The sequence below is a fragment of the Choristoneura fumiferana genome, chromosome 4, assembly GCF_025370935.1.
Source record: "Choristoneura fumiferana chromosome 4, NRCan_CFum_1, whole genome shotgun sequence".
NCBI lineage: Eukaryota > Metazoa > Arthropoda > Insecta > Lepidoptera > Tortricidae > Choristoneura > Choristoneura fumiferana.
This window is the reverse complement of record NC_133475.1, coordinates 9,559,129-9,571,326: the sequence shown is the minus strand read 5'-3', so window position 1 is coordinate 9,571,326 and position 12,198 is coordinate 9,559,129. Positions and strand designations below refer to the sequence as shown.

The window sequence follows — 12,198 nt, the reverse complement described above, 5'->3', positions numbered from 1 at the left end:
CACCATTTCTTTCTATCATTACCTTATATCGCTTGACAGATAAAATACCGGCCAAGAGCGTGTCGGACACGCCCAAAATTCCGTAGCCATTACGAAAAAGTTAAGTAATATTTTTCTTAGGATTTCGTATTTTACACGGAATCTTCCAAGTTTAGGTATATTTTATACCTTAAGCTGCTATTTAAGAGTAAAACTACTAATAATTCTGAAGCAAACTTAGCCGTTATAGTTTTCCTTGAAAGTTTGATATACTTACCTACTACCATCCTGATTTTTTAAAATTTATCCATCTACCGGTTTAGATTTTAGAGAGGAGGGGGGACGCTCGATTTTAATGAAAATTTGCACTTTAAAGTTGAATACTTCGCAAAAAAATCAATGAATCGAAAAATCGTCTTAGCAAACCCCTAATGGTTTTAAAAATCTATCCAACGATACCCCACACTATAGGGTTGGATGCGAAAAAAATCACCCCCACTTTATGTCTATGGGAGGTACCCTAAAAAACATTTTTTTAATTTTATCACTTTTTACTTGAAATCGGTGTAAAGGACTGCCGCCTTTTTCCTGTAACACGACCAAGCTATGTTTGCACCTCGCGCTTAACAAGAACAGTTCAAAAATTTATAATTCAACAAATAGGAGACGAAAATTTTAGCATTAACAGCTTTCATTCATTGTCGCCGATACGCATCTTACGAATTTTCGTGTCCTAGGTATTTGTTGTTTTTTACTGTTTTTGTTAAGTGCGAGGTGAAAACTTAGCTTAGTCGTGTTATACATACCTACCTTTAACTAACACTACACACCTACCTATACCTATCAATATATATATACGTAATAGACAGCTATCGTAGCTATACATCTATATAGAAGACATTTAGTCACGGACTCAACCGCTTGGTGCCGCTTTAGTCAAGACCACAAATATACGTGAAGTTAGCAGTATACACACTCATCTATGGGTAAGATCCCGCTATCTAGTCTCAGCTCAAATGGCGAGGATAATGAAGTGGCATTCGATTCCATCCTCGGTCACCGGCATCGCACGGGACCGGTTTTATTGCCGGACCGGGTACACCCGGCGGAGTTATCTTTCCGAGCGTTATGATATCGCGTTGTGAAAGCTTTGCTATATGTTTATATCAGGAACATTTCGTTCCAAGGATGTTTGTAATAATAATGAATTACCTAAATATTTTTTTAAGAATTTCATTTTTAATATTCACAACTTCTTTTGATGAAAACACCTCATACCAATGCAACGGTTGCATAAAATACATATACAGATTACACTTTTTATTCTTCTAATATATTAAACTCTCGTGCCACAGTCCCAGTGTTTGTAACCAACCAAACACCTCCGGAACGGTTTGACAGATTTTTATGTTTTTTTTTTGTATATTCGGTAGGTCTGCGAATAGGACGTAAACTATTTTTCATACTTCTACGCGGTTGGAGTCTCAGGCAACAGCTAGTAATTCTCTGAAAAGTAAAATATCACTTTTAAGTGAATTCCTGATTTTTTCCTTTACTTCAAGCCGATTATCATAATTCATTTTTGTGTGAAAATAAACATTCCGAAGATTTAATTGCGTGAATCAGATTTTTTACGCGAAGAGAATATTGCAAGTGTTCCTGAGAAAAAGGGTCTCAACAGACAGACGGACAACGAAGTGACTTAATAATTGATGATTATCCTTTCTTCTTTCTGTTGTAAAAGGTTGTCTGTCAGAGTTCGCTCTGAAGCGATAAAGCACAACCTAGCACTTGACTTGTAAATTTTCTCCATGTACCTGTTTTTGTATGTTTCGTTGTGTTGTATTGTATTATATTATAATTAAGAGTCCCTTTTCTCCTTTTGTGGTAAAGACCCTAAAAAATCACGTGAACATAATAAACTAATTCTCAATTTACGTAGCATCTTGAAAGAACAATAAAGCTTTTGCGAGCGTACCGTACCGTCTATCGTTCATAAACGTACGGGTACATTGTACACAGCCGTATCTCTTACAAAGTTGCTGTACTCTCGGTTAGGACACGTAGGAGCCATCGATTTTGTAGCATGTGTTCCCAAGTTTGCCGCGAAGAGATGGTAACTAACTTGCGCAATTCAACGTGATTTAACGTATCCGAGAAGGTTAGCGATAACCAAATTCAATAATACAAGCATTATCACTTTATCACGTGTAAGTGACACGGTATATGTTAAATGATTTACTTTCTTGTTTATTATGATTTAAAGTAACAGTTTTGTTGTGTATTTGTGACCCAGAGTTCCAGACAGGACGATTCTGAAGTCGTGTTCTGGATCGACTCTAAGCAAATTGGTCGAGTACCTAAAGGTTAGCGTTTCATGTGAGATTATCCTGTTTAGGGTTCCGCAGTCAACTAAGAACCCTTATAGTTTCGCCATGTCTGTCCGTCTGTCTGTCCGCGGGTAAGCTCAGAGACCGTTAGTTCTAGAAAGCTGTAATTTGACATGAATATTTAGTTTTTCGTCTTCTGAGATATATGTAAGTAGAATTTGGATTTTATGTATTTGCATAATGGAAGAGTTTTCACTCAATTTATCGGCCTAGGGTGACGGCGCCAATCATGGACATGTTAAGCACATTAGTATCCTAGCTAAGTGCATTATGTGCATGGAAACCTATATATATCTGCGAAGCAATTGAATGGCGACAATGTTTAGTATTGCTCCCAATACGCAATGAATCCACATAAAAACTAATGCCCAAGCCCTTCCAATCTGAGAGAAGGCCTCGTTAGGACGTGTGTAGGATGGAAACTATACATGGTCTCTTTCGAAAAGAACGAAATCCTATGTTCATGCGATCAAAATATACAACCGGATTTTCATACAAAAATGCAACGGGAAGTTACACTATAAGTTTTGATACACGAGGGTATTTACTTCCTGATGATATGGATTCATGTAATATGGCAAGAAGTAAGCCAATGAACTAAAAAAAAAAATCTTCGCTCACCCGCGACCTTATGATAAATAGCTAAGTTTATGCAAGATATGCGTGTTCATGCAGTTCCTCCACCACCACACGTAAGTTCAACACACACAAATCACACAAACCCATCTATCACCACCACCACACTACACTGACGCGTTTCGAACTCAACCAGAGCTCATCTTCAGAGCAACACAACCGTACACAATCCTATAACCCGAAATATCATAACCTAGTATAATGCAACGAAATTAAATACCTACCTCCCTAGCTATCAATCTTTTGCACACCTACCTAAGTAGCTAAACATTTGGCTTCTAATAAGCTAACATGTGAATGCTTTTAGGCGCCCTTTGTGCACGAGTATGACAGTCATTAAACTAATCGCAGCTGATTCCAGGGTATCAAAGGTATCAGTGCTATTACAATATTCACTCGCGCTAGCATAGAGCCGACAGTATAATTGAATCGGCATAACTATATCCTTACTGATCCAAATGATACAAGGCGAAGCAGAATGCTAGGCCGCGATATGTCCCGAGCTTAATAACATTTGAATAATTTAACATACGGACTGGAAATTGGTATCAAGGTATATGTTTAGCAAACAAACAAGTTTAATTTCTAAAGTCAACAAGCGAATTGCCGTTGCGCTGATACGAAGGGGTTATTTTCGGGTATTTGTTTCGAAGATAATTCATTGTGTTAAACTACTTACCTACACCTTCTCTACACGATTCCAACATCAATAGAGTGGAACAATCGTATTTACACTAAATTGACGTTAATTCGTTTAATATTCTATAAACAAAACGAAAATCAAGACATGAAAATAAAAGGTACATTATTTACCTAACAAGACAGCAAAGTTTAAACCAAATTGCTTTCAGATGCCCGCCTCATTTCAAAACATAAACATCTATCGCTAAACTTAGAGTATGGGTATCTGGGTTAATACTTTGAGCCTTTCTAAGTAAATTTGCGCCCTTTAGACTGCCTAAATTGACACTATCGTGTCCTAACGTTAGGAATTCTAAATTCCAGTTTTCCAGCTATGACCCAGTGAAGCGTCCACAGGGACATCGACGTCTCCTTTTATTGTAACCTACTTTCGTATACTTCCTTTGCTTTTTGAGTCAACAGACAAAATTACGCACTTACAAAGAATGAGCGTGCAAGATTTAAACATAGATTTTTCAAATAACTGACGCTAAATTCATTCAAAATTAGAGCTAATATCCCTTGTCTTTAAGATCACACTCGCTTATGGTCTGAACCATAAAGAATGCAATGTAAACAATTTCCTTCTTAAAATTGTGAGCGTAATTTGCGATAAAAAAAGGACCTGAAGTTTTAAATTCTATATCCACCTACTTACATTACAACAGAGAGTATAAGATTATCTGGCCATTTTGCGCAAAAGAATAAAGGCGAAGAGAAATAGAGTGGTTTAAGCTGTATCATGCATGAAATATGGCATTAAGTTCTATTATGTAAGAAGCTAAGTGCGTAATAAGCCCACATACATACAGAGGAAAATGTGAATATAACTAGTAAGACGGCGTTAAAAAAGTGCAAATAAGAGATGTGGCGAATGGTGAAAATTTAGCCAACCCAGTGGCAAACGAGTTGTGACGGGACCATGTCACTAACAGGGACGTAATGTTCGGAATCAACAATACAGAGACGAATTTATTTTACTACCTACTTCCACTAAAAACTCTTTGGGGAAAATATTGCCTCATTATACTAGTCTTAGATTCTTATGAAATGTTAAATCCCTCTTTGACTGAGCTCTGCACGGTCTAAAGATACGCGTGTTGCCTCACATTGCAAATTTCATTTAAATCCAATTCGAAGTGTCAAAGATCGCTGAAAATAAAAACGTGTGAAGTGAACGTGCAAGAATTGCGTGTTTAAGGCTATTCTAATCATACATAATTGAAAAAGAAATATGTATATTACATACACGTTTGTTATAGGCACTCTTTTAATGAAAATGTCGTAAATGATGTCACAAATCGCAAAACACAATGCTGATATTAATATAGGTACAGAACCTTCGCGCCCGAGCACAAATTAACGACGTTACTAAGCAGGGTTTGCTTATAAAAACCGTTTGAAACGCAGACTCCAGGCAAAAGCCGGCTTATGAAATATTTTAACAGGATGCGTAGCTCTGTACAAAGTTTGCTGCATTGCAGGTATCGCCCAGAAGGTTTTATGTTTGTGCGGTCTCATCCAATTTGCAAACACTAGGCCATCTCACTGGCCAAGTTATTTCGTGAAATGTCATTTGCATGGAAATTACTGTCGCTACTTGCAGCACAATGGAAGTGCTGTTACAGCTGACACATGGTGCACACACGGCGGATGAGAGCGTGGAATTTACATCCTGCACAAAATATGGGCGCTGCTGCAAACGCTTTTAGCAAAAGGAAAACAACGTTCAGCAGTTTGCAGAAGTAAATATTACCTAAGCAAATATTAATATCTAAGGGTAAGACGTTATTCCCTCTTTGTGTCTAAGTACATAAGAAGTAACGATGAAACGACTAACTAAGATTAAAATATTGATAAGGACGAGAGATGATTACTGGAATTTAGAGACAGCTAACATCCCTCTCAGGACGTCTATTTTTTATCGAATAACGTTTGATGTTCGAACGATTTCCCCACATAACAGATTTCGATAGAACTTTCTCTTTTGATGTCACATGTGACGTCAACTCGGTTAATATTAAAAAGCACGACAAAAATACAAATCCATTTGTAACGTTATTTTTTGTTGATTCTTTTCTAACGGGAATTATTTGTGTGTACAGAAGCGGAGTCTTTTGTTTGTGTTGCTTTGGTAATTATTTTGTCTTAAAATTTTGCGAAAAATCATTTGGACGCTCATTGAAAGCATTTAATGTTATTACATTTAAATATTTCGGTGCTCCGTAGCTGTATTTGACAGCGGTCTTGCAGGCTTAACACACCTTTGTACGCGAGTTAGTTATTTGAGCACCTTGCTGGTGTTTATACTGTTTATTCAGGGTACTTGGTCTTTATACATTTGGAGTATCAGAAGTATTTCTATGGAGTAAATGTAAGTAAATGTAGTCAAATTCAAAATCAAAATGAGAATATCTTTATTCTATTTAGGCTATTTAGGGATGTCAATAAATTTACCACCGGTCCGAAAAAAACCCTATACTTATTAAGGGTGACATAATTCTTCATCTATATATATAAAAGAAGAACTGACTGACTGACTGACTGACTGACTGACATAGTTCAACACGCACAGGCCAAACCGCTAGGCCTAGAAACTTGAAATTTGGAATATATATTGCTGTATAGGTGTAGACGCGCACTAAGAAAGGATTTTTCGAAACTCCCACGGGATAGGGAATAAATGGGATTTATATTTTCACTTCAAAATTACCCTATCTCCGTAACTATAATTATTAGACACTTCAAATTTGGAATGCAAATAGATAATACTAACAGCTAAAAACAGTTTTCAGGATTTTTCGAAATTCCCACGGGATAGTGAATAAATGGGATTCATATATTTTTTTCAAATAATGACCCAATTTCCGTAACTATAATTATCAGAGACTTCAAATTTGGCATAGAAGTAGTTGATTATAATAGTTAAAATTAGTTTTAAGGATTTTTGGAAATTCCCACGGGATAAGGAAGAAACGGGATTTATATTCAGTTCAACGGGATCAATTTTTCGTCATACTGGTCATGGAAAGCTGAAATTCGGCGCGTAGGTTGCTTGGGGAGTGTAAAGGAGCATTGAGAGAGAACTTTCCAAAATTCCAACGGGAACGGGAAAAAACGGGATTTTTCGTTTTGCTGGTCGTAGAAAGCTGAAATTTGGCAAGTGGTTTCCTTGGAGAGTGTAGGGAAGCATTAAGAGAACATTCCGGAAAATTCTTACGGGAACGGGAAAAAACGGGATTTTGCGTTTTACTGGTTGTAGAAAGCTAAAATGTAAAAATTCAAAAGTTTCTATTGTAAGTAGGCCACAAAGGGCTCTTCAACCGACTTCAAAAAAAGGAGAAGGTCATGCATTCCACTGTTTATATTTTTTATGTATGTTCACCGATTTGTCGGTCAATTGGGGACCAATTTAAAAAAAAAAAATTTTTCGACAGAGTATACTCCCAAGGTGATTCCATTGTCACCAAATCAGGATCTGATGACGGGATCTCAGGGAAATCGAGGGCAACCCTCAAATTTTGTATGCACGCATTATAGTTTTAGTTCAGTTCAGTTTCTTTATTTGCCATAAATACATGTACTAAGCATGTTGTAGATATAAATAAGTCTCAATACAATTTCAACAATATGGTGTAGCAAACAGGCACAAGTATAATCCTTACTAATATATTATATATGCGAAAGTGTGTGTTTGTGGTTTTGTATGTTTGTTTGTTTATTTATACTCTTTATTGTACAAAAGGAAAACAAAAGGTAACAGAAAAAAATATGTTTGTTGTTTGTTTGTATGTTTGTCCATCTTTCACGTCGAAATGGAGCGACAGATCGACGTGATTTTTGGCATATAGATAGTTTACGGGCCAGAGAGTGACATAGGCTACTTTTTATCACGAAAAAACGCACAGTTCCCGAGGGCACAGCGCGCGATAACCGAATTCCACGCGGGCGAAGCCGCGGGTTAAAAGCTAGTATTACATAAACGATTTACATCTTATTCCTTGGAATATTATTAATTGCACAACAAATAAATAATTTCCTATCAATTTATTCTCATCATTTATAAACCTTTGTGCATGAATTGAATTATTTCAATACAAACAAACCAAATGTTTAGCAAAACTAGTACTGCAGATAATTCGAAAATATACAACAACACAAACTATACAAAAATACTGACTGCACAGCAAAAATACTGACTCCATAGCAAATTAACTAGAGCGTGCGTAGATGATACTCATTCTCATAGAAAAATCGAAGCGCCAGAACCTTATTTATTTAGAAAATAATTTGGCCCCTACTATATATACTATATTTAAAAAAAACCGGCCGAGAGCGTGTCGGACACGCCCGAAATAGGGTTCTGTACCCATTACGAAAAAATTAAGTAACATTTTTCTAGGATTTCGTATTTTGTACGGAATATTCCAAGTTTAGGTATATTTTATACCTTAGGTTGCTATTTACTCTTAAACTGCTAATAATTCTCAAGAAACCTTAACCGTTATAGTTTTCCACCCACCGGTTTAGATTTTGGAGGGGGGGGGGCGCTCAATTTTAATGAACCCCCTAATGGTTTTCAAAGACCTATCCAACGATACCCCACACTACATGGTTGGATGAGAAAAAAAAGCGGCCAAGTGCAAGTCGGACTCGCCCATGAAGGGTTCCGTAGCAGCAAGTAACATAATATAAAAGTTTCCTTTACTTTACGATTTATGACGTATTAAAAAAAACTAGTCAATAGATCTCGTTCAAACCAATTTTTTGTGGAAGTTTGAATGGTAATGTACATCATATATTTTGTTTAGTTTATCATTCTCTTATTTTAGAAGTTACAGCGGAGGGGACACACATTTTACCACTTTGGAAGTGTCTCTCGCGCAAACTATTCAGTTTAGAAAAAAAAAATATTAGAAATCTTAATATCACTTTTGAAGACCTATCCATAGATACCCCACACGTATGGGATTGATGAAAAAAAATTTGAGTTTTAGTTCTATGTATGGGAAACCCCCAAAATTTATTGTTTTTTTTTCTATTTTTTTGTGAAAATCTTAATGCGGTTCACAGAATACACCTACTTACAAAGTTTCAACAGTATAGTTCTTATGGTTTCGGAAAAAAGTGGCTGTGACATACGGACGGACAGACAGACAGACATGACGAATCCATAAGGGTTCCGTTTTTTGTCATTTGGCTACGGAACCCTAAAAATCACCCCCACTTTATGCCTACGGGATTTTGGCTACGGAACCCTAAAAAGAGTTACAAGGCATGATGTGCGTTAGTCATTATTAGCTGTGCAATAATAAAAATGCTTTACTTTAAGATAAATAGCGGTACGCCACGAATATAATTTGCAGTTTATTACGTAATATTCTGAGTGGAGTACCTATTTTGCTATGCAATCAGTAATTTTGATGTGATTTTTTTTTGGATAAAAAAAGGTCTTTTTTTGGTGTGCGTTTAAATACTACCCTTATTCCTTTTGCTATCTGTCTGTCTCTACGTCCTTTGGAAGTTATCGGACTTTTTGCCAACTTTTATCAGTTTGACCGTGAGTTTGACAGTTGCACTTTTACTACAAGGCAACGGACCCTGTTTCAGTAAGTATGTTGGAGTTTTTGGGGATGAACAATCGATCTAACTTTGTCTTATCTCTGGGAAAACGAGTTTTTGAGTTGTAGCCCGAGCAAAGCTCGATCGCTTAAGTACTTTGTATTAAGTACCTATGTAGCATAAGACTAACTAGTATAAATACGTACATAATATATAATGAATCGCTTTTAAAGTCTAATTCCAAAACCATTTCGAGGAATAGGTTTATTGAATCAATTTATAATATTTTGGTTAGAAAATACTTAATGATCGTGTGGATATTAGCAAAACAACGTTTGACTTTCATCGTAAATAAACGTTATGTAACTAAACCGCATAATCCTAACACTGCCAGGTGACAGAAGACATCACGTTTTTTTAAATAATTGTAACGGGCAAAGATAAACGCAGTTTTTAACGCCATGGCAACTATGGTAAGCTATAATTCCGGAAACTAATGAATAGGATCCCGGGTGTTATAGGTCCCGGGTTCGATTCCCGTGTCGGGGCAGATATTTGTATGAAAAATACGAATGTTTTATCTCGGGTCTTGGATGTTTAATATGTATTTAAGTATGTATCTATCTATACAATTATATTTATCCGTTGCTTAGTATGACCCATAACACAAGCTTTGCTAAGCTTACTTTGGGACTAGGTCAATTGGTGTGAATTGTCCCGTGATATTTATTTATTTATTTAGGGCTAAAAAATTTAAAACCCATCTCAAACCAAAATCCTTCAAATAGGTGTCTTAAATTCGCCTATTTTTTGAAAAAAAATATAAAAATAAACACTGAGACGTATGCCATTTCACAGAAACATCTTTCAAGTTATTGCTTTTGGCCACATCAAGCGTTGCGATCGTTTTCGTTGTTCCTACTCGAACCATGTACCTACCCGGCTAATAGAACCATTATTCTTCAAATACCTAAATTGAGCAAATTATATACTTATTTACACTCCATTATTGTTAAACACAACCAGTAAATAGTTCAAAGGTTTTTAAAAACGTACCATTGTTCTCAAACGAACAAGTTGTTCAAATAAATACGTATAGTAGCAGTCTCAGTCCATGGCTAGATAGATTTGAATAACCTAGCGAACAATAAGTTGGAAGACCCCTGACTTTGTCGCTTCAAAATTTAATATTTCTAAAACGGCTGAACCGATTTTGATAAAACATGTTTAAGAACCATCGCTAGATCTAGCTAAAACCCGTTTAAAAGCTACGGTGCTACAGACAGACACACACACAGACAGACAAACACACATAGCGGTCAAATTTATAACACCCCTCTTTTTGCGTCAGGGATTAATAAAAACAAGAACAGCCAATCTGAAAACTCAAACAGAGATAGCAGAATGAATTGTCCGTACAATATCCCAATCCTCAGTACATAAATAATATATCCTTCGAGCCCCGCCCGCGATCCCGGGAACCCCGAGAACCGGTAATTGAGCGGGACTAGACTAATTAGTCGTTACGGGAAACTTTGCACAAGATTTCGTTTCCCGCCATTGATGCTAGAAGTTCTAACTTAAGTACCAAAGTACAAACAGCGATTATAGTACCTATACTAAGATATGTGTAAAACTGTTAATATGCGGATTGGTTGAGAACGCCATACAATAGGTTTTTGTGAAACATAACGATAGATTACGATAGATGGTGTTGATGATGAGTAGGTAATATTATAATGTATAGTCATTACCGCACTGGGCCCGCGTGGGAACTAAGACCCAAGCCCTCTCATCCTGTGCCCAGCAGTGGGATGTATATAGGCTGGGATGATGATGATGATGATGAGGTCATTATCCTCGTGTCTTAATTTATCTTATTTTATAGGAAGAGCAACTGTCGACTGGGTTATTGATCCTTAGAATAGATATTTTAGTTCATGAAATGCGAATTTCAAGCAATAAAGCAGTAACTTTGCAACTTCACCTCTGAAATTTGAATTCGTGACTGAAACTCGGTCCAATAGTTTAACAAGCGTATACGAGTAACTGCCGATGGAAATGATCCATATAATCTACTTTACAGCCGTCTCATCGGCTCGTTATGATTCCGATTTAATCCAAGCATAAAAAAGTTATGTTCGTCTCTTTTATTGGCTACTTACTATAAAGTATAGGCATGTAGCTGGGAGATTGGGAAACCACTCTAATAAAGAAAACCTACGATGTCGTCTAAATACAAGAAGTTTAAAAATTAATCCAGATGATTGGGTTACTTTCACTAAACGCCTGTATATTAGTTTTTCATCTAAGTTAGTACAAATTAGGTATATAGTCATGCTTCCGACACTTTATAGACCGATCATTGTATTTTTTTAATTATAAAATAGACTTACGTTGTATATTGTATACAAACATTTATTAACTACAATCAAACAATCCTTTAAAATATTTACCTACGAGATTATTCAAACTAACCCAACTACCTGCTAAAAGTTTCGGGTTTAATTTTAAAACAGTCTAGTCTAGTGAGTTAAACTGCTAATGTACCTATTACATTTGGCGCGTCTTGAAATACATTGATGTCAAGTTTAATCAGTCAATCGAATTAGTCCACGTCCGCCCACTACTAGATCTATAGTGCCGCTTAATTTTCACGCCGTTTACCCTACGAACAAATAGATATTATTTGTTCGTAGCGTTTACCCGATCCAGCGCCAGCCTGTAACACACACCTCTGACACATATTGCATGACCACAGCCTTTTGTCGACCACCTGATATCCATATCATCTGACCAACCAGCCAGTGTTCTGCTAGTGACATCAAATTAAAAACAAAAATAAATTGGTACTACAATGGTTCTATACGTTATGCCTATCCAATTTATTAAAAGTGTAAACCAACCGACTTCATCAAAATTCTTGTATGGATCGAATCAATAACACATT

General features: G+C 36.4%; 1 protein-coding gene across 5 annotated transcripts in view; it reads right to left on the bottom strand.

Annotated features, from left to right (window-relative positions):
- The window catches only part of LOC141427426 (uncharacterized), a 237,378-nt gene that overhangs the window by 173,494 nt on the left and 51,686 nt on the right, over positions 1 to 12,198 (bottom strand). The gene's annotated exons all lie outside the window — the stretch shown is intronic.